This window comes from Pseudomyrmex gracilis, unplaced genomic scaffold (genome assembly GCF_002006095.1).
Source record: "Pseudomyrmex gracilis isolate BER0280 unplaced genomic scaffold, ASM200609v1 scaffold_238, whole genome shotgun sequence".
Classification (NCBI taxonomy): Eukaryota; Metazoa; Arthropoda; class Insecta; order Hymenoptera; family Formicidae; genus Pseudomyrmex; species Pseudomyrmex gracilis.
This window is the reverse complement of record NW_018020822.1, coordinates 38,002-63,578: the sequence shown is the minus strand read 5'-3', so window position 1 is coordinate 63,578 and position 25,577 is coordinate 38,002. Positions and strand designations below refer to the sequence as shown.

Below are 25,577 nucleotides of genomic sequence, written 5' to 3'. Positions count from 1 at the left end.
CGAGCTTTCGAACTGATACGCCCTGATGTGCGTTGCGCGCGATACAATAATAACAGAATATTATACCCTTACGCGAGACGGACGCTACTAAATAATAACACGCTCGACGCGTGAACTCCGGATTGGCGCGACTTCGGAACCACTCGTAACTTTTCACGATTGCTTGTTACACCACAACGTCACGAATATATCAAAAGCGTAATTTAATTCACATCGGTACATTTGCGGTAGTTTCTTCTTAGTGATTTGAATTTCAGATCGTCACACACAAGTTTTATTTATTTTCTAAATGATATATTTTTCTCTATTATGATACACCGCGCGGAAAAAAAAGAATAACAAGAAATTAGTTGCTATGTGTTACCAGCAAGAAAAACTTGCTGAACTTATTAAAAGTTTTGTTTTATCAAAAAAAACGTTTTGTTGACGAAACAAAACTTCAGTAGACTCTCAACAAATGTTTCTTGCCGTATAATAGCAAAACTTTTTTTCCATGTGCGGTCGATTTTGCGTTTGTCACTGAGGAAGATCCGAATGAGAAAAAATCCGATCTAAAATAAGAAGTAAAAAATTATTATTGTTTTATATGCGGTCTGTTTTTTTTTTTTTTTAATAATCTTTTGGTGTAAATTGTGCGGATATCATTGCTCGCTTCGCGAGGATAATAAAACACATGCATTCCTCGAAGTTCCAACGGTTCTCTCCCTTTATCGGATCTGGTGGCCTGGTACATCAAATAATAGGGATTCACATAACAAACAATTGAACGGGAACGATAGGCGGCCGAATGGGCATGCGGGCGAGACGTGGCGAGCATTGCCAAACTTTGGGGGAGGACCAACCGCTGTCAGAGGCACATCGGGGCACATTTCCGTGGGTCGTTTCGACAAGAGAGTTATCGTCGCGGAGCGATGAGAATCCAATATACGACATCGGCCGGCGATAAGCCCGGCTAACGCTTTTACGACGGGTGGGCAAAAAACAATGGGAAACGACGCCTAAAAGGGCGCGCGATAGCAAAGCTGTGCGATAAAAGCGCGTCACCGATGACACCGCGACCGATTGACGCGACCTGTGGAGCCTTGTTCCCTCGATCGACTGTTAACGACGGTCGTCGTGGCCTCCCGTTGTTTTAGGGAGACGAGCTAGAAGAAGTCGGGGTTGGGCTACGCGACTCGCGTCCTGAGAAAACTATCGAACCAAAATGACGTCCGACGTCTTTCCGCGCCCGGTCATTGTCTCGGACGAAACACCATCCTCGCACGTCGTCGCAAAGGAGACCGGAGACTTATCTCGCGAGCGGTTATCTCTCGCGAATGAACAACACGGTCGTGGAAACACCGTGGGACTTCATTCTCACGATGAATTTCGTCCAATATATCACGTTACAACGTGAACGGTGTGGCAAAAACATATCGATATATCAGACGAAACGACAGCAACGATATAAAATATAGCACTCTCGCCGTGTTCCGCAACGTATCGCGACAATCGCTCGGATATACCAAGATACCACCTTTGTCCTTCTCGGACACGGCGATACTCTTGGTAACAAAACTTGCGACAATACCGAAGTTTGTTCGGTCCGTCCGGTTTGTCCGCGAACGTCACCGCCAGAACAAGCTCGGGGATTGTATTTCTAACTTCGGTATTGCGCCCGCCGTTAACCTGACACGACGTTGCTCAACACTACAAGCGTCGCGAGACGTAATCCAAAGCTGATCGATACGACGACGACGACGACGACGACGACGTGTCAGTTGTCCGTCGGTCGTCCTTCCCGACGTTGTTCGCGCGATTTTTCAAAACCGGTTTCGCGAGCGGCGGCGACGGCGTCTCGTCGCGACACAACACAATCTACGTCGAGCCCTTGCTATTCCTGCCCTTCGAAGCTCTACGTGACGATCTTACAAATTTCTTCCACCGGCGGTTTTCACGACGTGTTTCTCCACGTGCGCGGAATGTTTCGCGCTAAGTCCGCGCGCGCCCGTTACAAGTTACGGTAGTTACGAAAGTTTCAAGTTGAGTGTGTAAATCCTGCACAAACGCGAAGTTTATGTAAAGGCATTGCGATCTCTAACAATAACGTCGTCGTCGTCGTCGTCGTCGTCGTCGTCGTCGTCGTCGTCGTCGTCGTCGTCGTCGGGGCATAAGGACGTTGAAAATCTCTTTCTCGCACCTTTCTTGCGCAATAATTGCAATTTACGCGCCTCGCGCTTTTCGCGACACATTTCGTAAGAAACGAAATTAGCTTGCGCGCGCACTGACGGCGCGAGACAAACAAGAAACACAGAGGAAAGAGAAGTGTGTGAGAGAAACAAAGTTTTATCGCGTGAATAATCTCGAAGCAAGCACGAAATTACACAATCAACTGAGAGAACAATAACCAGTTGTCGAACCGAAATGACAATAACGCGATAATCAGCCGCAAAATCATAGACGATCGCAAACCAGCTTGAATTTCGCATCGGCAATGATTCTCCGAGCGGCGGGAGGTCACGACCGCGCCTTGAGGAAGCGAGCTGATCGTTCGGGAAAGTGAACAAACTGCGTTCCATCCCCACCATCATGGCGGAACCAAGGTTCTCCCTTTGCTCCCTTCCCATCGGCTTGTTCCTTACTATATACGCGGTCCCGCAATTCTCCTCGCAGCATCTCTTCTCGCTTCGCGCGCGGCCAGGTCGTCTCTCACCTCTCTCTCTCTCTCTTTCTCTCTCTCTCTCTCTACCTGTTTCCCCTCCTCTCTTTCTCTCAAAAATTTCGTCTTCCGACCACGTATCGCTCTCGTGTACATCTTTTTCTTTTTACGACGCGCGCGTACGCGTGCGTGTGCGTGCGTACGAGTCGTTCTCTCTCGTTCTCTTCGTTCGTCCCGCTCGAACTAACCTTCACTGACACTCCCGATCTGGCTGTGAATCTGTTGGACGATTCAAAAGAGAGACAGAGAGAGAGAAAGAGAGACCGGTAGTCATAGTATGAGTAATCTCGACGGCGTGTTCCTATGTTTACAAACACGAACGAGTTGAAGGAACCTTTGAATGGAGTAATGCCTCAAGAACTCTTCAGATCTGATGCAAAAGTTTAATCCGATCTTTGTTTCTTTTTTTTTTTTTTTCATCATCTTCTTCGCACTTTGTTCCGAGGACGAAGAAAATAAATAAACTGTGACTCTGACCGATCTGCTGAATGACGCGATCAAATTTCTGATCTCGTCTACGTCGCTCGATTCTACTACTACGTCGCTTTTAAATACACGTACCAATCTGTGAAAATTACCACCACTACCACCACCACCACCGGTTTAAATTCAAGCTCATCATTAAAACGGTGACGTTTGAATATGCACATTCCGCCTTCGTTACATGTTTAATCTCGGACACGACTTAATCATCGTGCCGACGAAACGTTTCATTTGACTATAGAATTATTATCGAACGTTTCAAGTTATCTCGTGTTAGCACACAGCACAATGAATTTGAGATTAGTCGAGAAGTACTGGCTCCGCCTCGTAGCGAAGCTCATATCCAAGTCTGATGTTGGATCTAGCGGATGAGAGAGAAAGAGAGAAGAGAGAAAGAGAGAAGAGAGAAAGAGAGAAGAGAGAAAAAGAGAGAGAGAGGAGCAAAAGAGACAAAGAAGACAGACGGAAGAGTGAAGACAGCTCGTTTCGTCAGTTTCTCGTTTCGTACAGTCCGAACAAACTTACTTTAATGCTTACGTTGATCTCGAGATTAACGAATATGTCGTGAGAGAAAGAAAGAGAGAGAGAGAGAGTAGGTACTTGATAAATTCATTAGAGATAAAAATAAATAATAAATAAAACAGACAACAACTTTGACGAGAAAATTCCTCGTCGCGAGAAAAAAATTACACATCTCTATTTTAATTAAAATATATTTAAATTACACGCGAATGACACGCGGTCTGAAATTAATATATTATAAAAACCTTTTTTTTTTTTAATTATTTCACAAGCGCGCGTGTAAGAGCGCCACTTGATAACGGATTAAACCGATGTGTCTCGGACCGGCTCTTCTCTTGTATCGAAAGAAATTATCGCGGCGAAACGAATTACCTCTGTTGTCTCCCATTGCGAACACGCCATTTGTATTCTCCGCCATCCGCCATGATTGTATTTGGTGCAACGACGAAACGTTCGGGTCGCTGGCTAATATCAGAGCCCCGGCTCTCCCGCGCTCTCATGTGGACGGCACGAACTCACTTTAATCCGTTGATCTCGAGATTAACGGATACCCCGGAGGGTCGTCGGTAAATTCCTCTATCAGGGGCGAGAAGGAGCGAGGAATGCAATACCGCAAGGACTTGGTGCGATGTCGGTCGGCGAGTTAAAGTCACCGTACTAAAGCGGCAAAACGTCGACGAATAATATCGATCGAGGGTACATTCGACTGACGACTTTATCTACTACAAAGTATATTGCTATAGTTTGTCAAAACGGTTTAAAAATGTTTAAAAATGTTCGTTCGCACGAACGCGGTTTGATCGGCTCTCTCTTGTCTTCGAAAAAAAACGCGGAGTAATTGGCAGGATAATTAATTAGTAGAATATATTTTTTCATATCGTGCCCTTTTTTTTGTTTTTAATTTTTAACGTTTAAATCGCGATATCTGTGTTTTATGTAAAACAGATAAAACTTTAATTCTCTTAGAAAACTTTTCCGATGTACGCGGGTCCGCATACAATTTTTATGCACTCCGCGGGTCAACTATGTGAAAGTAAAGTTGCGCGTAATTGCTACTTGTCAGATATACCGCTGGCATCTCGTTAACTTGAAAAATTGCACGCGAAACACGAAGTTTATGAAACGTCGATTGAGCACGCACTCTTCGTGCAAAAAAAAAAAAAAACAAACAAAATCACAATCCAATTTTACACAAGACGGAGGGCTCGAGACGAGAAAGATTACTTCTCCGAACGTTGAACGTTGAACAACACACTCTCTTGCGTGTCCGTGGGATTTATGATTTCAGAAGAAAAGACATCACCGGGAAGTCGGCTCACAGACAGTGTGACGACGTGGATTATGCGTTAAATACACAGAATCTATCGGTGCGAGGCGAAGATAGCGTTATCCTATCTCTCGCGGGGATAATTTCACAGGAAATCGATCCGGAGATAAAACCCTCGCGCGTCGAAATATAACGTTCTAGACGTGCGTGCTCGGCGACCGTATCCAGAGGGTCGTTCGAAAGGAGCGGAGTGTGTGTGTGAAAAAGCGTGAAGGGTAAAGGTCGTGACAGCGCCTAAAAGAAATCCGGATCTTTTTTGTTTTTTTTTTGTTTTTTTTCAAGGCCAAACCGCGGAATCTTTGGGAATCGTGGCGCGGCCGCGCCACGATTTTCCCACGAAGTGTAACGCGCAATGATTTGTCGGAACGATGTTGCGCGCGCTTCGACCGAGTTCCATTAGCCGCGGCCGCTGATAAATAGATAAACATATCAAGGGTCGGTTGTCCTACCCTCACGGTAAATTTGCCCGGTAGTTAAGTCTATTATAGCAAACCAATTACGCTGTATTTCCATAGGAAACACGCACCCTCCCCTTCCGAGTTTCGTCCCCTCCCTCCGTCCGTCCTATAATTGGCTTCGGTGCGTGGATCCATTGACCGGATGAATTCACGCACCAGCAGACACGGTAAGGACTCGCGCTTGTCAAAGCGCGAGAGAGAGCGGATACGTGCGCGCGCGCGCGCGCGATAAAATGTTGCGCGCGACCTCTTTTTCACGGTGGTCGTCTCTCTTCTTCGTATTGCGAATTCAAAACATCGCGTATAAAAATAAATCTCACAGATAATTCTTTTATCTTCTACTTGTTCTCCGTGCGACTTAACGCTTTTATGTTTTCATATGACGCTAAAAGCACGCTCATGAATATATCTCGGCAGCGCCCGCTTAAAAACTTGAGCGCGCGACGCCCCGTAAACGCGAAGATGTTCGCGCGTGTACCATTGTTCGACGTAAAACACCATCCGCCGAGCTCGTCGCTCCTTCGTGGGAACGAGATCGATTATGTCACTTTGTGCGAGTTCGTGAGTATCATATGAATGAACGTAAGAGAGCGGGGCGCGCCCGGCGCTGTAATTTACGACGCGACTGATATAGCGAGAACGGTTCCTCGGCTCTTTCACTTGTTAGCGCGCGAGTACGGTGTGTGTGTCTCTCTGCGAGAGAATCTGAATCTTGTCGCAAATAAATTATCAAACAAGCACGTTCGTTCGCTCTCTCTCCGTTCAACGATTTCGTATTCCGTTCAAAACTCGCACGTTCAAACATCGCACGCGCGTGTGTCGTCCGTTTTTAGCCAAAATAAAGAGAACGTCTGAATAGAATTGGCGCGAGTGAGGAAAACAAGTTTTGCCGCGAAAGGATCTGTTCCTCACGAAAACGCTGGATACAGCAAACTTTTGCCAGTTTTGAACGTCGGGAATTCTGTCTCCGCAAATTGCATCCCCATTCGGGATTATTTGAAATTCGAGAAAACTTCTACTCTCCGGTGTAGTTTTCTCGCTGGGTGTCGCGCGGGAGTTCAATCAAATCGAAACCCTCTCATACCGGTCTATTTCACAAGTCTTCTCTACTTTTTCGAAGCGTTTCTCCGCTTCGATATTAGGCGACGCTTTTTCTTCCACACTACTCTCTTCCTTTCTCTCTCTCTTTCTCTCTTGCCCGCCCCCCCCCCTCTTGCTTTTTCTCCCCGCCTGCAATCTCTCCGTGTACTACGTCTAACACGCCTCGACTCGATTCCGACTACTTATTACGTCTCCGCTTCTTCTCCTCGTCTACTTCTTCCAGTCTCTTCGACTCTTAGAGAGAAAGGGAGGACCTCGGGCGCGCGTATAATTACGCGCGCGAGAGAGAATGAGAGAGAAGATGACGGGGACCGACCGTCTGAATTCCGTGAAATTACTGAAAATCGAGATCTGTTCACCCGGATGAATGGGTGCAATCGCGGAAAAATGTCTAGTCACGTTTACGCTCGCACGTAACGAAGCGAGGGTGAAAGGGTAGAGAGGGGAGGTAGGTGGTTGGTTGCCTCTTACGTACGTAGGAAAGACGCTCGTCCCTGTGTGCTCGGGATGCAGCGGAATAAGAGAGAAAGAGAGAAAGAGAGAGAGAGAGAAGAAGGGAGAGGGAGAGAGAGAGAGAGATCAAATTATCCGACAAAAAGCTCTTGCGACTAGCAGTACGTGATTGCATCGGTGCCCTCTGGAAGCGCGAGGCGATTGCTCGGAGATCGTTCGTAATCAGGGATTGAAGCCGGTGTAATTGCGAGGAGCCCCGATTGAGAGGCGCGGCATAAAATAGCGGGATAAATCAGGAACAAGCGTTTGGCGAGAACTCCGGCGCGGATATTGAATTCCCGTGCTTCTCTCCTGTGTTTTTTTCTTTCCCTCTCTCCCTCCCACACTCGTGGATTAACGGAATCCCTGACAGATGGTAGCGCGCGTTGTTGATATGCGCGTGTACATTCCCCTCGCGTGCTATTCGTTAGTTCTGAATACCGTGCATGTTCGAGGAGGGCGAGTTATTCGCGTTACCCTTTTGTAATTGGAGAAGTGTAAGAGAGCCCCCAAGCAGGTGGCAGCGTACGCAAAAATATACGCGCGTTCTAAGAAACGTTTTTAAAAAAATATCTTTGAAATTGGTGTATTATCGATTACGTTTGAAAAAAAAAAAAAAAAATTAATTTGACACTTTAATTATCGGAAAAAGAGGGCAATATAATATGTACATTATCGAAAATTTCAACATTACGCGAAAATGCAGCGGCGCGATGGTCGAATATCATCAGGCAAAGCCTGTTTAATTGCGAGTCAAAATGTAATTGAATCGTTAATGTAATCAAACAATTAACGTACGATCTTTTTCATGCGCCGTCGGCGAAAGGCCGTAAAAGCGTGCGCGAGCATGCACGATAAACTCTCTCCACGGATTTCAAAACGCGTTCACGAAACGTTGCGCCGATAGCTTCGCCGTGCATTAGCCAACGAGATCGTTAATTCTATATTTACTAATTACGTCAGTAGATCGGCGGCGGTGGCGGCGGCGACAATTTATATCACCTACAATTAACCGTGAATTATTCGACCGCGGTTATAATCGGCTTTAGGCTTGTGCTAAAATCGGCTATTACCGCGGAATGTTGCACACCGGTTGCGAAGTGACTAATTGCTTGCGAGGGGAAGTCACATGCAACCGGGAAGAAGCTTAAGTTCGACACCAGTCAAGCTCGTTCGCCGCAATTTGCGATACGTATATATAAGTTTTATCAAACCGTGTTATCACCCGCTATCGCAGAAATACTCGAGACAAAAAAGATTCGGAAGAAAATTAATTTCTGACGAGCAAGAAAAATTTGCTAAGTTTATTGTATTTTTTTGTTTCACCAACAAGATTCAATATTGTTAAAAAATGTACGTCTGTTCTCTTACTATATGTTATTTTAATTAAAATCAGTTATAGATTGATTGAGCTTCGAATCAGCAGTTGATGCCTCGCCTTCTGAATAACTATTTTTTTTCTAATTTTGTATTCAAAAACATTATTCTCAACTACACCGATCAAATCTGATCTACAAAACCATATATTCACGAGATAGTTTTGTACTCCAAAATACGTTTTGTTAAGAGTTTTAACCGAAATAAAATTAAAAAAAAAAAGATGTTTTTTTGATGTAATAATAATTAACGTCGCTTGTGCTGCGCGAGAAATATTTGCGTAATTGCGTGTGCGGCGAGGTACGTTTGTATCCCGCCAGTATAATTAGAGGTTAATATTCTTTGTATTTAACTGTGTGCTCAATGCTGTTATTATTATTATTATTATTATTATTATTATTATTATTATTATTAAAACGTTTTTTGTTGACGAAACAAAAGTCAAACTCAATAAATTTTTTTGCTGGCCGTATAACAGCAAAACTTTTTCTCCGTATAATGTGCATTTGCTTCCCTGTTATGTTAATAGAAATTACATCCTTGCAGTCGAGGAGAAATTAAATTTTTTTTTTTTTCATCGTAAAACTCGCGCGCGGAAAATATTACTTCACAAGGGACTCTCTAAACGAGCCTCGCTCGCAATGACGTTCTTCGACTATCTCTTGTCGGCCGTAACTGCTCGAGATTCAAGAGATGACATTCAAGCACCGATCGGTCGTTCGCGCGCCGTTTAATGCAAGTGCATTGAGACCTGTCCGCCTTGTGGTGACGAATTACGGCCGGTAAAGTCGACTGTATCGTGTGTGTATGTATGTGTGTGCGCGCGTGTGTGTGTGTGTGTGTGCGCGCGCGCGCGCACGCGATTCCACGCCATTTGCAGGCGGTAAGGGCAATGCGATCTCCATTGCAGCAGTCAGCGGCAATGTGCGCAGCCCGGCACAAAGTTAGGCTAACAGACCATACGAGACGTAGAACCGGCTGCTGTGATGGCGCGAACAAGCAGAAGGGAACGACGGAAGCGAGACAAGGACGTCAAATAAACGAGAGAGAGAGAGACAGGACGAGAAGAGGAATCGAGGAAGAGAGCGGCGAGGAAGAAGGGATAGAGGCGGAAGATTTCTGTTATTTGACGTAATGATCCCTACGGAATGCGGCGAGCGCTGCCACAAGGGGATATTTCTTGCCAGAGAATTTTGCCTGCCTCCCGAGCTTCTTCCCGCCCGTTTTATTCGTCTTTCCGTGCGTTATTTTCAGACCCTACATCGATTCGAAAGGGGCGGGACTAAATCAGCGTCATTTGGGGAACGAGGTTCTCCCGCGAGCTCGGTCTTACACTAAATGTGTTTTAAAGTCGTGAATGATGTAAATGATACACGAGAAGAACAAGATTCTAATCAGCTTCTAGTCAGAGATTGAGAAATCTTTTATTCATGCTGCTTTTTAAAGGAATCTTCTCACCATCTTATCGCTCGAGATATCATTGTTCGATAGCGCCGCGAGAGGAGGGAAAAGTATCTGTGTAGGTGTGTGTGTGTAGTAGCGAATGTAAAAATTATGACACTTTAAAACTATGACTTCTTTTTATCAGCGCTCTCCGAGATTGTTACAACGTATAGTAACCGTTTTGAGCCCACGTTGTCGCGATAACATTTCACGAGAGACGAAATTCGCTTAACTAATGACTTCCGTATGGACTGTGCGTTTAGCAACGCACGCGAAAGTGCTTGAGAAATTTCGGGCGAATGGAAATTACCGCTCGGGAAACGTCAGCGACGCGTAAAACGAGCCGGTCGTGTCTGGAACACAATTCTCGGGAACCGATCGGTCCGATGGAGTTACGTAAAATGCGATCCGATGTTAACTAGTTTACGCGCACCTTTCCGTAACGTTCGAGAGATTCTGAATGGCGCGAAGTGGCACTTTTTCCAATTCTTCCTCGCGAAAGGCGAGAGCACGCGCGCGCGCGCGCGCGCAATATAACGCGCGCAACTTTTCGCGAGAGATATCCGCGCGCTCGATATAAAAATACTTCACGTAACCAAATTACCCACCCGCGCCGCGTCGCTTCCCGATAAACGCGCTGAGAAAGCTCTGGCGTCGGAAATCTATCGGTGGCTGAGCGGACGAGAAAGAGCGACGAGGAAGAAGAAACACACCGAAGACGCTTGCGAGAGAGAAAGAGAGAGAGAGAGAGAGAGAGAGAGAGAGAGAGAGAGAGAGAGAGAGAGAGAGAGATATGCAATGAGAAGGGACGACGGCTGTGCGGCTCTTCTCAATCGAGAAAAATGCCTTTCGCGAGGATTTACAAAGAGCTCGGGATAGCTTTTTACGCTCGGGAAAAGGCGGATAATATCGATACTCTTCGGCAGTCGGCGAAATAATAACGAATAATTCCCTGCTGGCTTTCAATAACGAAAGAAACGCGAAGAAAAACGTCCGCGAGTATATTGAGGCGGGGGGGGGGGGGAAAAAGAATTCCCGCGTGGCTTTCAATAACGAAAGAAACGCGAAGAAAAACGTCCGCGAGTATATTGAGGCGGGGGGGGGGGGTGAAAAAGAATTCCCGCGCGCGATTATACTTCCGCGATTCGCACAACATTTGTGAGAGATGATGCCACTCGTCGTTACACCGTCGTCGGCGCGCGATACAACACAACGTAAGGGAGGTGTTGTTCAGCGTTGGAAATGCCAAGTTTATCGCTGAAGTTGGCAAGAATTCGCGAAGTGTGATTAATTCGTCAAAGAATGATGTGCACAAGCGATAACCGCGCCAGACCGACAATGCCGCTGTCGGCGCGCTCCGGAAAGATCCCCTGGGAATCATCTTCGCGGCACACAAAGAGCCATTATCATATGCGCTACGTGTTCATGCGCGGCGGTCTGAAATTTCCTGGATCGCGGCGTGATGCAGCGCGAAAAGGGAGGGAAACATAACGCCCGCGTGACGGCCTTGAGCGAGGGTGGATGTCATCTCCTCTGTCGAGACGCTCGGATGATTCTGACTGCGTCACTCTCTCTCTCCCTCTGCAATCGTGTGTGCAAGAAAATTCCTCCGCGAATCAAAATATCCTCAAGTGTGACATCTGGGATAAAACATCTGCCTTTTTTATCATTTTCAATTCCTGAACTCTATTTTTCGACATTTTCTATACATAAAAACAAAAAGAAAAAAAGAAAAAGATAATGCTCTATACGGTGAGAGAGATCTCTTTTGCTTTTCGAGATACACATTCGCGACAGAAAACTTGTTGAAAATTAATGTACTGTATACACATTATACGAAGTTTTCGTATAATAAAAATCGAGGAGGAATTTTCGAAGAAATTTCCGGCGGATATTTCCCTAGCGCGCGCGCGCGCGCGCGCGGACAATGCGCGTTCCGACACATGCTTTTGCTTATTCCATTGAACACAAAGGTATTCTTCCATAATAAAATAGGATTAGATCAGAATCCGGAAAGGATTCAACCATTATCTCCCGTTACCGCCAGCCATGCGTGGCTCGGCGGTCCACGCAGTGTCTACACTGGGTGTCAGGAAAGTTTCGAGAGAGGAGCGCGATCGCGAGCGACGGGACTCGTGAGCGAGGAGGCGAGCGAGAGAGTAAGATACGAGGAGGTTAAGACCCGTCGTGCCTCACGAAGCTGGCCCAATCACGCAAAGTGCCCTGCTTCCGTATCCCTCCCCGTTCGATGCATCGGTACGTATTTATGTATGTGTGTGTGTGTGTGTCTCAGTTCATGGGAGAGAAATACACGTTACATATACACGCATGTCAGCGCGCGAACACCATCATTCGCACATATACGCCGACATTTGCAAATATGTGCACACCTGCACACGCGGCATAAACGGACAGGCAGACCGAACGGGCAGGTATTCCGGTGCAAGCCTCCATTATCGAACGAGATGGAGCTCGTTGGATACGAGCGAGCGAGAGAAGGCAGAGGCTGAAAACCCATTCCCTGTACCGACACCACCGGCCCTTCGGCGAAGAATCAATGCGACCACCCTCTTGCAACCCGCTAAAGCGCCTCTCTCTCTCTTTCTTTCTCTCTCTCTTCCTCTCTCTCTCTCTCTCTCTTCCTCTCGTCGCCCTTCGCACTGATCCCCATCCTTCTCCGAGGATACCACGGGGTCACGAAGATCTCGGGTATACGTGCGCGATGTGAAAAAAAAAAAAGAACTTCAGGAACCGCGCGCGCGCTTTACGTACCAGCGAATTTCCATTCTGATTCTGTGAATCCAATTTACATCGTGAATCGTCCGGAATGGAAACAAGCGGCGAGACAACAGAACGCGCGCGAGCTAGATAGTAAATAGAACGACCGCGCGCCGGAGTTCGATCATTGCCTGCCGGAAGAAGAGACGGAAGAACGATTGCGAATTATGTGACGTGACGTCGCGGAGATATGTGGTGTTAACTTCAAAACAAAACTCGTTTCTCTCCCCATTCGTCGATTCGAGACGGTTGCCGCGTGATCTCGCACACATGTCGACTCTCTGTCGAATAAGATGCTGTGTTGTGACGGACGTATTTTAACGGTAGAAAGTGAGACGCGAGAGAGAGAGAGAGAGAGAAAACGGAAATGTGTACAAATAAAACACATGAAAATTTAACGCATCTCGCACGTTTTTGCAAATACAATACAGGTATTAAATCGGACATTAGAGTCCCACAAATCATTCGGCCGGACCGTTTTACGTTTTAAAACGGTCACCTGCACGGGGAAAAAAAAAAGAAGGATAAATAAATAAAATTCGCGTCGTCGATTTATCTTCCCGCTGGGAATCACGCCAGTCTGAATCGCGGCCACTATGTTGCGCGCAACGTACATGGCGCGGCAAAACTTGCGAATTTACAACATTGATACGGCAATTCTTCCCGCGGCGCCAACCGCAGTAGCACATTTCACTAGAGCGGTCTCGAAACGACGTGCTCACGTATCCGAATACTTTCCGCAACATACTTTTCCCTTGAATCGACTAAATCTGTCGGTGCAGCTCTGTGACAACTAATCTCTCGTGTCGCAACCCTTCCGCGCGTCTAACAAACCCGTCCGGGGTTGCGCAAATTTTTTAAAAGCGGAAAAAAAAACACTACGAAACTACCGCGCGCGAGATGTGATAAATACGTGAAAAAGTGTGTTTCAATATTCATGCGGCATAAATTCTCGTTTATAGACGTGCCGTAACGCATCACACAAAGGATCTCACGCACAATGGAAAGATTATATATAATCACAATTTTAAAGGTTTCGTTTAATCCATACTACGGCGGAATTGCAGTTTGCATTCATGCGTAAAGAGACCCCCAACTGCGAGCATACAAATGAATGGTTTAAATGCCAGATAGATCCCCTTCTGTACTAGAGTCTCTCTCTCTCTCTCTCTCTCTCCTTCCCTTTCCCCCTTCTCTCTCTTTTTCTCTCTCAAATACTACTAAGTGTGTAATAATTGAACTTTTTCATTTCATTGTTATACGCTCTTTTCATCGCCACTTTTGCAGAATATTTCTATTGGATATTCTTTATTAAAAATATCACATTCTTTCTCGTTCTCGTTCTGTTTTAATTTTTCTTTTTAAATACACTCCCTCTTTCGTAAAACACTTATTTAATTTATTACATAAAGAACGGATCTGGCTAATTGTTTGCGCTCGGCGGGATTCCATCGATTCTCTTTCGGCTCAAAAAGTTTTTAATTGAAAAATCGCCCGCGGTTCTAACAACGAAAAAGGCCCGCGATACAAACCGCTCAGAGAATCAGGGATGATCATACGCACCACAGCGGCTGTTTGCACTCAGGCGGCGGCGGCAAACCGCGTGTTTTCGGTGAAAATCGGTGTGAAGCGATTCCAACAGGGCCGTGCAGCGGCGCTCGCAAACCCAGCAATGCGCCGATCGCGAGCAGACGGCGCCGCTAGGAATCCGAAATCAGGCGGAACGCACGATCGAAGCCTACGTGACTGCAATGTGCAAGACCGAGTCCTCTGTTATCGTCGACACAATCAAACCGTGTGTGTGTGTGTGTGTGTGTGTGGAAAGCGCCGCGACTCGCGCATTTTCGGCAGCACTTGCGTAAAAGAGGCTCGAGAGAGGAGCGCAAGAGACGAAACAGACGCGCGGTAACGAATTTTGTCTCGAAACACACACACACGCGCGCGCGCGCGCGCTATTTTAATCAACGCGCGAAACTGTGTATAAATACAATTTTTTGTACACGTAAATACACGAAGCACAAATGACGACGCCAAAAACGTGTTATTGCACTTCGAGACAACGAAATTTCAATTCGACAAACAAAGCCGCACATTTTTTTAGACAAAACTAACACGAAATTGCGCGAAAGTCAGCGTGGAATAGCGGAAAAACGAGCTGTATGTATATACATATATATATGTGTATATATATATATATACACAACCGCGTGTGTTATTCTCCGCATGGTCGAACGTATGCAAAGCGCTCCGCAGCCGGAGCGCTTCCAAAGGCAAGCCACGAATTTCAGTAGCTGATCTCCGCCGGAATGGAGCAACACACGAAGAGAGGCGGAAAGAGGACGGCAAAGATAGATGCGCGAGTCCACGGTGCCTAGCGCCAGGTCCCCTATCTCTTGGCCCCCGCGCGTTGCATGTTGTCGAGAAATGATATGTAAATAACCGAGAAATAGAAGACAGAAACCTTGTTTGCATGTATACTGATAATCCGTATTTACATCCTTGAATAAATAAATACTCGAAATAACTAGAATGCTCGTGCGGTGAATAAAACCGCTTGATTCATACAAATTAGAAATACTTTTTGGAAGAGATTAAAGAGCAATATTCGACCAGTAATGTCGATCTTAACACGATCCGAGTACACGCGGCCTAGAAACAAAGTTTTTTTTATTTATTTAATTTTTTTTTTAAGCGTAAACTCAATCAAGAAACAGGACTTTGTGTGCCAAACGCTGGATGCACGTGCAAAATATCAATTTTTAATGTGTAAATTAATTTTTTTAATTTACAGTTTTCGACATCTGGTCAAGATGTTTTTTTTTTTTTTCAATGGGATTTTTGAATTTTACCGAGAAGTTGAATGGATAATTCGTACATATATGTGATGCAAAGTAGCATCTTGTATGAATTTTAGAATTAATTGTTATTCAACTCGAATTTTCTATGTGTATTAATTTACGCGTTAAAAATATATTTTGCATACGTCGAGCGTTTGGCTCTGAAAGTCCTATTTCATGATTTTTGTTTGTTTTTTATTTTTTTTAAAACAAGAGTAAAGACGAGGTAAAAAAGATATCTAAGAGATGAGGTCGCATTAATCATCTCGCTGGGTGAGTAAAACCAAGAGAGAAAGGGGAAGGGGAAGGGGAAAGAAAGAGAGAGAGAGACAGAGAAAAAGAAAATACGGCGATCGCGCCGTATCATTTGCGGAATTCAAAGAAAGCGCTTTCGATAAGATGGAAGAGAAACAAGACCGCTTGGGAGAGGAGGCTTCAAAGCCTTTGTTTATCGGTTCGTTGACCGAGACGGACGTTGATCATACCGGAAGTCCCGGCGTGGGTCCACGGCAGGAGGATCTCTCAGTTGGGCGGATGTCGTAAGATGTTAAATGACGCTGAAAATACCTAGAGCATCTTTCCTGGCTACTTCAAAGACGGTTACTCGACGAAGATAGAGGGATAAATCTTGGCGAAAGAGACGAATGCACGAAAGAAGCCGCATAGACTTTGCCTCCCACGCTTGTCGGCGCATCTCGCTTCTTACCTTTCTGACGTAGGCGGAGACGAGCCATCGATAAACATTTCCCATTGATATGCAAATCTCATTGAGAGCACCTTCGCTCGGAGAGCCAAGTAACGATCCCTAAAACCCAATCCCTTCCCACTCGCCATTCCCGCTCGGTCACGCGGACCGACGCGCCTGGCTGATATTCGGTTTTATGTCCTATCATGAATTAGAAATTTATCGAAAGACACAAATTCGAGCGCGCTATATTAGACGTAATCTCGTATCGTAAATCATGCGCGTTATTCGCCCAACTATAATACCCGTGAATTCTGCGTTTACCTTCGGATGACAATACATACATATATATATATATATATAAAAAGCGTTTAATCGCAATAATATAAACAACGATATTTCATCAATGCACGCTTCTCTCGCCGGTTTGTTTTTTTATTTTGTTAATTTTGAAGTGTACCGAAAAACACGCACACACACAAAGCAACAGAGACGGTAATATTACAAGAGAGTGATATAGCGCGTATATATATGGTGAGATTAAATAATTAAGATAGTTTCTTGATGGATAGTTGCGAGCGGAATTCTCCGAGATAAATAGAGACGATATAGACGCAAGTTCAGTGTGCAAAGATTAAGGACAGACACCCGCGGCATTCTATTAAGTCCCATTCCAACTGCTCTTTGCTCGCCTCTCTCTCTCTGTCTCTTTCCGTCTCTGTGTTCTCTGGCAGTCCGACACAGAAGCTTTCTTAAACTTAGATTACTATGTACTCCGGCGCGAAGTTCATAAACCTTAGCACCTGTAATTCTGACAGTCTTGACAATGGCAGAGAACCACGATCGTACTCCGGAATTGAAGACCCCCCCTCTGACGCGAGACGCAATCAGCAATCAGCATGACAAAGTTGAAGAGAGGATCATCTCTCATCGAGAAGTGTATTATCAGTCCTGTAATCAACCGCTCGACAAGTTTTCCGTAACTCTTTTTTTTTTTCTTTTGAAATTCCTTTTGTTGTCGTCGCGTGGTTAACATTACGACCTTAATTTCCTTCACGAGTGCAGTGCAAACTGCATTTTATATAATACGCGAGGGAAAAAGAGAGAGAGAGAGCCACGTTTCAAGCGTACAATTTTTCACGAAAATTGCGATTATAAATTTCGCCTTGTATAAAAAATTTATAATTTCGCCATCACAGGTCGCGTCAATTAAGGTCAATTGTATTCCGTGTCAAAAGAAAACGCGTTTATTTGTTCGCGTTTGGAAATAAAACGAAACACTTTTGATGAAACAAGCCGCGCGCGCTTCTCACGCGTGCTTCTGACGTGCAAACATCAGGTCAGCGCGCGGCGTCACTGTAGCGTGACATCGCCGCCGGCGTATTTCGTGAAACCGGAAGCCACTCCCGTACATACGCGTCAAGGACGTTCTTATCATGCGCCCCGGTCGACCGGCATTAAGTCGAGCAGGTGAGAAAGCGCGTGAGAAGCGGGATGAAAACCGAGACGAGAGACGCGCGCGGTTCCTCACCTGTCGCGCGTGGCTTTCTAACGAATATGCGCCCACCGCCAATTTTCGTCCGTTCCTCGTGTCTACGTAGTCTTCGTCGTCGGCTGCTGCGGCAACGGCGGCGACGGCGACGAGGTGAGACAAATGCCGCGCGAGTAGTCGAGTACAATGAGTTACCCGAAGCTGCACTCCGGCCACAAATACGCTGAATATGCATGAGACTCCCTCGGCTGTCTCCGCTACCGTTACGTACGTACTCGAATTAGATTTCGCGTAGGTTCTTCGAGTCCTGCTCGCAGTCACTTCTCGCAGATACTCCAGGCGCACCTCTCCAGTCACTTCCCGCGCCTCTCTCTCTTTCTCCTTTATCTCATTTATTCCCTTTGTCACAGTCTCTGTCTCTCGTTCTCCTCTTTCTCGAGGAAACTGTGCCCTGTCGAGCATCGACGAAGTTGCTTTTCCACACGTTCGAACGAACGAACGAACGAACGTACGAACAAACGAACGAACGAACGAATGAACGAACCACAGACCACAGAGTGTCGATGAATTACCAGGAAAATTAGGACACGCGTCGCGATTGAATGAAGTCAACAGTGCAGATGGTACTATCTCGGAATGATTGCGTATCGTCTATATAACCGGCGGAACTTGTAATCGCGAAATATTTCTGAATAAATATATCTCAGAGTAATATTTTACGAAATGAATATTCGCCCCATTATTCATTTTATATATAATAAATTCTTATGTGATTTTCTATTATCTCTGTGGAATTTTTATTTCCAAATAATTTAGAATTTTTTTTTAATATTTTTTCCGACGGTAATTATGTATATTTTATATTTCGGTGGGAAGAGAGAAAGAGAGAGAGAAAAAGTTTAGAACTTTAATTTCCCTTAACGTGCGAACACGAGAGAGAGTCATTACGGAATTCGTGAACGCGATTACTATTCTGAAGCGCACAACGTCCCAACCCGAGCGCTCGCATAAGATACGATGATAATCTCCCGTTTCCTCTTGCGCGCGGCGGTGATATTTTTTATCAAAAAATGGCGTCTCGTCTGAGAGCCTTGTTTTAATAAAAATATTCAGCTATTTAAAACGCGCATTAAATAATAATAGACGCATTTAAATAGTTGCTGTGCTTTTAAAAGAATTAAATATTTTTCGCAATGTTTTTTAATAAACGGACGCGTTCCACGTGGAGATTTGTGCGCATTAAGACGCGCAGCTGCAAAAGAAAATATAATCAAAAATATTCTCAATAATGCAAGCACTTGGTAAATATTTGAGAATTTAACGCAACGTAAATGAATTATAAAAAAATTATTTGAATAGATTTTTTTTTAACTCTTCCTTCTATTCGATTAAAAATTAAATAATCAGAGAAAAATAGTATAATTTTAATCAGAGAAAAATAGTATAAGTTTAATTGTAAGTAACGATGTTTCTTAAAAGTCCTAGAATATTAATTACTGGCCGATGTAGTAATGGCGTTGTAGCTCATCAGCCGTGACACGCAAATACCGTGATCGGTAAAACAGCTTTTAACCCGTATGCATTTTTCAAACTTAAAAATGGCCATTTGGCCGCTCTTTTCTTGCGTCCCCGTCGTTCTCATCCAATGTCCATCGCGAGCTGCCTATTTTCGTATCGGAAAAACCGAAAAAAAACTTTTTTTTATGACCTATCCTTTATACTTTACACGGACGCAAACGAGCCGTTATATAACCGGATTTATACACGTGGCAGAACCGAAATGATATACGCGGTCGCATGGGCAGGAAAGATTTCCGCCCTCTCGCGTTTGAATCCCTCCTTGTACTGACACGCGGCAAAAAACTGTCCGGCTCGTTGCATGCCGCAGTACGTTCCGTCGTGTGTGCGTTACGTTGCTCGTTGTTATTTTTATTCTTTAATGGGATTAACACACAAAAAACCACGTTGCGAAAGAGGAAATGGAAACTGCTCTGGCGTGATCCAACAATAAGCCGTTTTCTATGCAGGTTTATTCTAACAATGAGAAATTACGCTACAACTTAGCGTCCTGAATTTCCAGGACTATAAGCTAAACTTTGTAATATTAATTCAGTTGATTCGCAAACAAATAAATATTGTTTCCCATCTAACGCGAGTTGTATATCGAAGCATTTCGCTCGAACAATGAGATCCTCGTTTGAATACGCATTTAAAATTCAAAAGCCCCCTCCTTGCTCCCCTTTTGCTTTCGGTCGATGAACATAATATACGAGACATTGGACGGAAAAGTCGCGTTTTTTTTTTTTTTTTTTTTGATATTTGATACAAAGAGATTTTGCGCAAACTTTCCCGGGGTATTTGTAATTCCTCTCCGTGGGATCTGGTTCCGTGGGTGCTCTTTCGGGAAAATCTGCACCCTTTACCAAAATCTATTTCCTGCATGGTCTACGGATCGAACGTCTATTGGCCTCATGCATAGGCTACATATCCCGAAAGCCCCTATATAAACGCAAATATTTACATAGAAAGAGGGTATAGTGCGCTGAAGTATATACGCACGTGAAATTCACGTCCCTTTCACACACAAATTTGCCATAATTTCTCCTTTCGTGTTTGCGATAAAAAAAATCAATTTTTTTTTTTGGATAATCCCTTTCAAAGTTACATTTTGTTTGTTTGGTTTTTTTAGTTTTTTTAGTTTTTTTTAATAACACACGCTTTTACGTAAAAGCTAAATACATAATGCTCTTCACTCTAGATCGTGAGTTACCTTTGAGCGAAAGTACAGTTCGCCGAACTGTCGAAAGGAAGAAAGCGTGCAAAGCTTTCGCGATTTTCGCGTGATGTCGAGAGTCTCGCGTCGCGGGGGTATAACGGTGTCGCGTCTCACGTTGTTCCCAAGTCTCATCGCAAGACGGATTACACATTCGCGTGTCTCATTAATGAGTTTCGTTACGTATGCGCAGCTCCGCGCATCAAACATCAAGCAGAAAAAGAGAACTTCACTAAGTTTAAAGAGGTACAAATAAACTTTATAAGTGGGAAACTTAATTAAAATGACAAAGAGACATTGATTAATTCGAGGAGGATGTTCGCGGGAGAGGAATTTCAAAACTCTCTTAAATTCGTTCAACTGTGTGTGTGAACTGTCTTCCTTAATAAAGTTACGCGAGCGTAATTCCAAGGAGTTTCTGTATGAAAACGGAAGCGCAAAATATTTTAGAGAGTTTCGGCGTGTGTGTGTGTGTGTGTGTGTCTCGAGAGGAGAGAGGGAGAGAAACACACGTTCACCCTCTCGTCGCGATAACATATATATCCGGTTACAGACACATCTAGCGAGAATTATTGGAATTAGACATCGCCGATATTGATCACGCGCTCCTTTCTGCCCGTGACGTAAACATTTTTCTATTTTGACGATACCGCGGCGGAAAATATCGCGAAAACGAACGCGTAAACCGTACACCGCTATCGGGAATTTACGACGGTGATAACACCGAGGCGCAACTATCAATCGTCCCTTGCCATGTTCCGCGACCTTTGACAGTCTCCGCAATTTTTATCCCGCGTATCTTCGCGCGATGGGTCGCACTAAAAAAAATCCTCTCCCATACGCTCTCGATGCGCCAGCAATATGTTGTATATGCACTTCGATGCCACGTCTTCCTCTCTTAGAGTATGGTAGTCTACAGCGCGTATATTTCCGCGACCCGTCGAACACAACGACGAAACTTGCGACGACCGCAATTGCGTCGCAATTCCGCGCAAAGTATCGACGGAACTTAATTTCGGAGCAGAGACACCACGTTTAGATAAAATGCGTTTGGCGGAGTCAGTAGTTCGCGCGATATTTCCAGACGAAAAAGATCTCTTTCCTTTCCCCTCCAAAAGAAAAAGATTAAACGCTCGACACACTTTGCACACGTTTATTTTCACAGAAAATATACATACACGGCGAATTTGTACGCTGGATGACACGGTATTTTCACGTCTCGTTTGAGAGAGAGCGCGTGTTTCTACCTACGCGTATCGAGAACTACTAGTGCTCCAATATTGACACGCCAGTATTGCACGGCGTCCTTGACATCGACGGCGTCCTTCATTCCGCTCATATTGTTTATAAGCGAGAAAATGGAGCAGTTTCTTAATATAAAATTCTTTTCTCGTCTTTTTTTTTTTTTTAAACAATTATTATATTCACCGGCGATGTATTTTCACAACGTTGCATTGTCGCTCTCAACATCATTATTCTCTCAAATCTCTAACGCCGATCAAGGGTATCGACATTGATATACGTAAAAATTAAATTCCTTAACACAACGCTACAAAAAAAAAAAAAATTACTGTGATTTTTTTCCAACAATTAAGCGCGTGCAATTAACGCGCTGAAGTGTAACTGCGTTCACATGCGGCGCAATGCTGCTGCTCCATTTTGCTAATCGCGCGCTCTTAAACGTGGTGCGTACACCACCTGGTGCTCCGTAATCGCCTTAAAATCCAAAATCCGTACGTCGACAAACCGTTTCGTACGCAATAAATTGAAATTCCGCGACACACGGTGCTGGGCATTTAAACCGACTGTCAAACTACGTCGTTTACGAGATTTTCGCAATCGCGCAGCTGATCGCGCGTAACAAGAAGCCACAAAACAAATAAGTTCTGTTACTCACCCTCAGAAGTTTCCTTCGGAGTTCGATCGGAGTTCACTGTTGCAAGACAATGCGTCAGGCCGGTTAAAAAATCCTCAAAAATTAACAAAACGACACTGAGCAAACGAGGATTCACGGAACACAAAGAGCTCGCTCGCGCACAAAACGCAACCGCAACACGCAAAACGGTCGTTCGCCGGTAAGAAGGAAGGAAGGAATGCGAGACGCGCGTGACAGCCGCGCGTAGGAAACAACTCGCTTTAAAAGGCGAGCTTGTCTTCTCCCGCGCTTGCTACAAGGTCAATCGAGAGTCAGCCGGGAACGGCGAGCGACGATTTTTATTTCTTCGAAAATACACGCGAAACGTCAAAGGAAAAACGTTAAAGGAAACGAGGGTAAAATAGATGAAATAAGAATGAGAGAGTGAGAGAGAGAGAGAAAGACAGAGAGAGAGAGAGAGAGAGAGAGAAACGGGACGGTGAGTTTACACGCGTACGAGGAGCTTCGAGAATAGCGACGCGACGACGGACGAAGCACTTTCCCGTACGAGGTTCTGCCGGGTACTGGGGGTAGCGCGAGGTCGCGCTATCGAACGCACCTTCGCGCGCCGTCCAATCGGCGCTGCTGGCGCGCGCGGTCGACGAATCACCGGTCGCACCAGCGGCATCGTCATAACGCCGCGGAAGCGCGCCACCGCGATCAAAAAAGTGCGTCGTGTCCGGCGTGTTTATCCGTTGAGTGTATTTTTAATATTCACATTGAGCGCAAAGTGGGGGAAGGACGAGCAGGTTTTCTCCTTTCCGACCGCGTATAGTTGTAAAGTGAAATAAAATATGTACACGCAAAATATATATATACATACATATACCGAAGTTCCCCCTTTTCAGATGCGTAACTTTATCAAGTGAATTGAGTAAGTATCTTCGTAAAGTGAATTAAGTGCGTATTCTCGTAAAGTGAATTGACACACACACACTCATGCATTTCAGAGAATTTCAGCGAATTAAATTGTCATAAAGCTTCAGAAGATGTAAAAAACATTTTTAATTAAGTACCACACGTGACGTTTCTACGTTATTCTACAGTAGACAATACATATGCGAATGTGTTTGAGATGATGTAATTCACTTAAGTATTTCATTCATATATAAAATCCTATCTGCGCTCTGTTGTTCGTTGATCTGCACTGAAAAGGAAAAAAACAATCTCTAAACAAAAACATTCTGTTTTATTCGAGAAAATTATTTATTCGTTTGATACTAAGACGTACTTGAAACGTTTATTTTCTCAATTTAAATATTTGACAAGCTTGAGAGAATAATTTTTAATAATTTTTATATATTAATGTTATAATGTGTTTATTTTATATTTTAAATTTAAAATATAAAGTACTATTCTAGAAAAAACTTAAAGTTTTTAGGTAAAAAACCAATATACTTCAATTGATAAATATTATAATATTAATTGAAAGCAGAGTAATGAAACGTAAAAAATGTTTTAGAGATATAAAATGACGCACTTGATGTGTAATATGCGAATTCATTAAAAAATTAAATACGTTTATTTAAATAAGATAAACAATTTCTTCTATAAAAAGCAAGAAAGAGCGAAGAGAGAGAGAGAGAGAGAGAGAGAGAGAGAGAGAGAAGAGCGAAGAGAGTATCATATCAAAAATATAATTTACTTGATTTGAGATAACCTTTCCCCTAGTGAGGAAAAATGTAATCGATGCAAGAACTGCGGAGTTCTTGTGTCAATTACATTTTTCCTCACTAGGGGAAAGATTATCTCAAATAGGAGATTTCTCTTATATACAGATATATATTAATATCAATAAGAGATTTCTTTTAGTATAAACAGATATGTATTTTTATTCTCCTGCCAGTCTGCGTCATTAATCATTCCACTTGCTGTCATCAATTACTTACGATCCGTGGATTCACTTGTCGAGGTAGCGGAATCGAACACGCGATAGCTTGCGACGGACTAACAGATACGTGATGTGCTCTCTCTCTCTCTCTCTCTCTCTCTCGGACACACACACATACAATATTCAAGACGAGATTGCTTTAACGCGTATTAACGCTTCTAATTTATGCGGGTCCATTGGCTGTACGAGATCGCTCAGACCGTACTCGGCCATCCTGCTGAGCATCGCGGTCAGCCTCTCCTCGCAAACAGCTCAGCACGTCGCTATGATCATGTTGATCAAGAGAGACTCAAAGGGATAGGAAACACCTAGAAACCCTCAAGACCCATCAATTATGGTATTGTCTTGGCAGCCTAATTAAAGTCACCGTTGATTCACCGAAAATGCACTGCTGCTATACACATACGGATTCTGTAAATATGTAGTTTAAAGTACTTCTTTCCTGAACATACCGTAAATATTTGAAGTTAGTGCGTTTGAGCGAGAAAAAACGTTGCAAAAAATAGTATTCAGAAAGGACAGGTTTTTATACGCTCTGGAGAGACGCAGTTTGAACGCGTTAATTCAACGAATGTGTCGAATATCATGTTCGGAGAAACAATATGCAGAGTAACCTGTACATTTATTGGTCCCTGGGCAGATATTGGCTACGCTGCTGTTTTCGCGAACAGAACATTCCGCGCTAAATAACGTTCGCGCAAACAAGTTGGCAAATGAGTCCTTTTCATCATCGAGTGTGTGCCATAACTAGTCGCGAAATTAAATATTTCTTTAGAAAAATCATCAAGAAAACTTGTGCAAAAAATTGCTTTTGCACTGATTCGTTATACAATTATTTTATTTATTACGAAAATTGTATGAAATATATTTACACGATTCTATATACAACATTTACATTTTACTAGCATAACACAGACGCGCACGGTATTACTATTTTTAATTTAACGTGTTGTGTCAGTGAACACAATTTGTCATCGCGATGACAGCTAGTAAATATGTCTTACAAACCATATAATACACATATGAGAGATGTAAATAACACATAAAAATCAAATTCAAAAAATAGTGAAAGGGAATGGAAAAACAACACGTGACCAAAGTCATGTGACAGGGAAAAGAGTAAAAACGAGAATATTATATATATTATATATAATATTCTATATCTACATATAACACACACACACACACACACACACACACACACACACACACACACACACACACACATATATATATATATATATATATATATATATACCCTAATTACGTGACCAAAGTCAATGTCTCCAAGGTCGCGCGGCCGAG

The 25,577-nt window shown here is 44.0% G+C and overlaps 1 long non-coding RNA gene across 1 annotated transcript in view; it reads right to left on the bottom strand.

Annotated features, from left to right (window-relative positions):
• Positions 1 to 22,893, bottom strand: part of LOC109859104 — a 140,105-nt gene extending 117,212 nt beyond the window's left edge. The window contains exon 1 of the long non-coding RNA XR_002250674.1: positions 22,364 to 22,893. This is a non-coding gene — a long non-coding RNA (uncharacterized LOC109859104). The remainder of the gene's footprint in view (positions 1 to 22,363) is intronic.
• Positions 22,894 to 25,577: the final 2,684 nt, after the last annotated feature.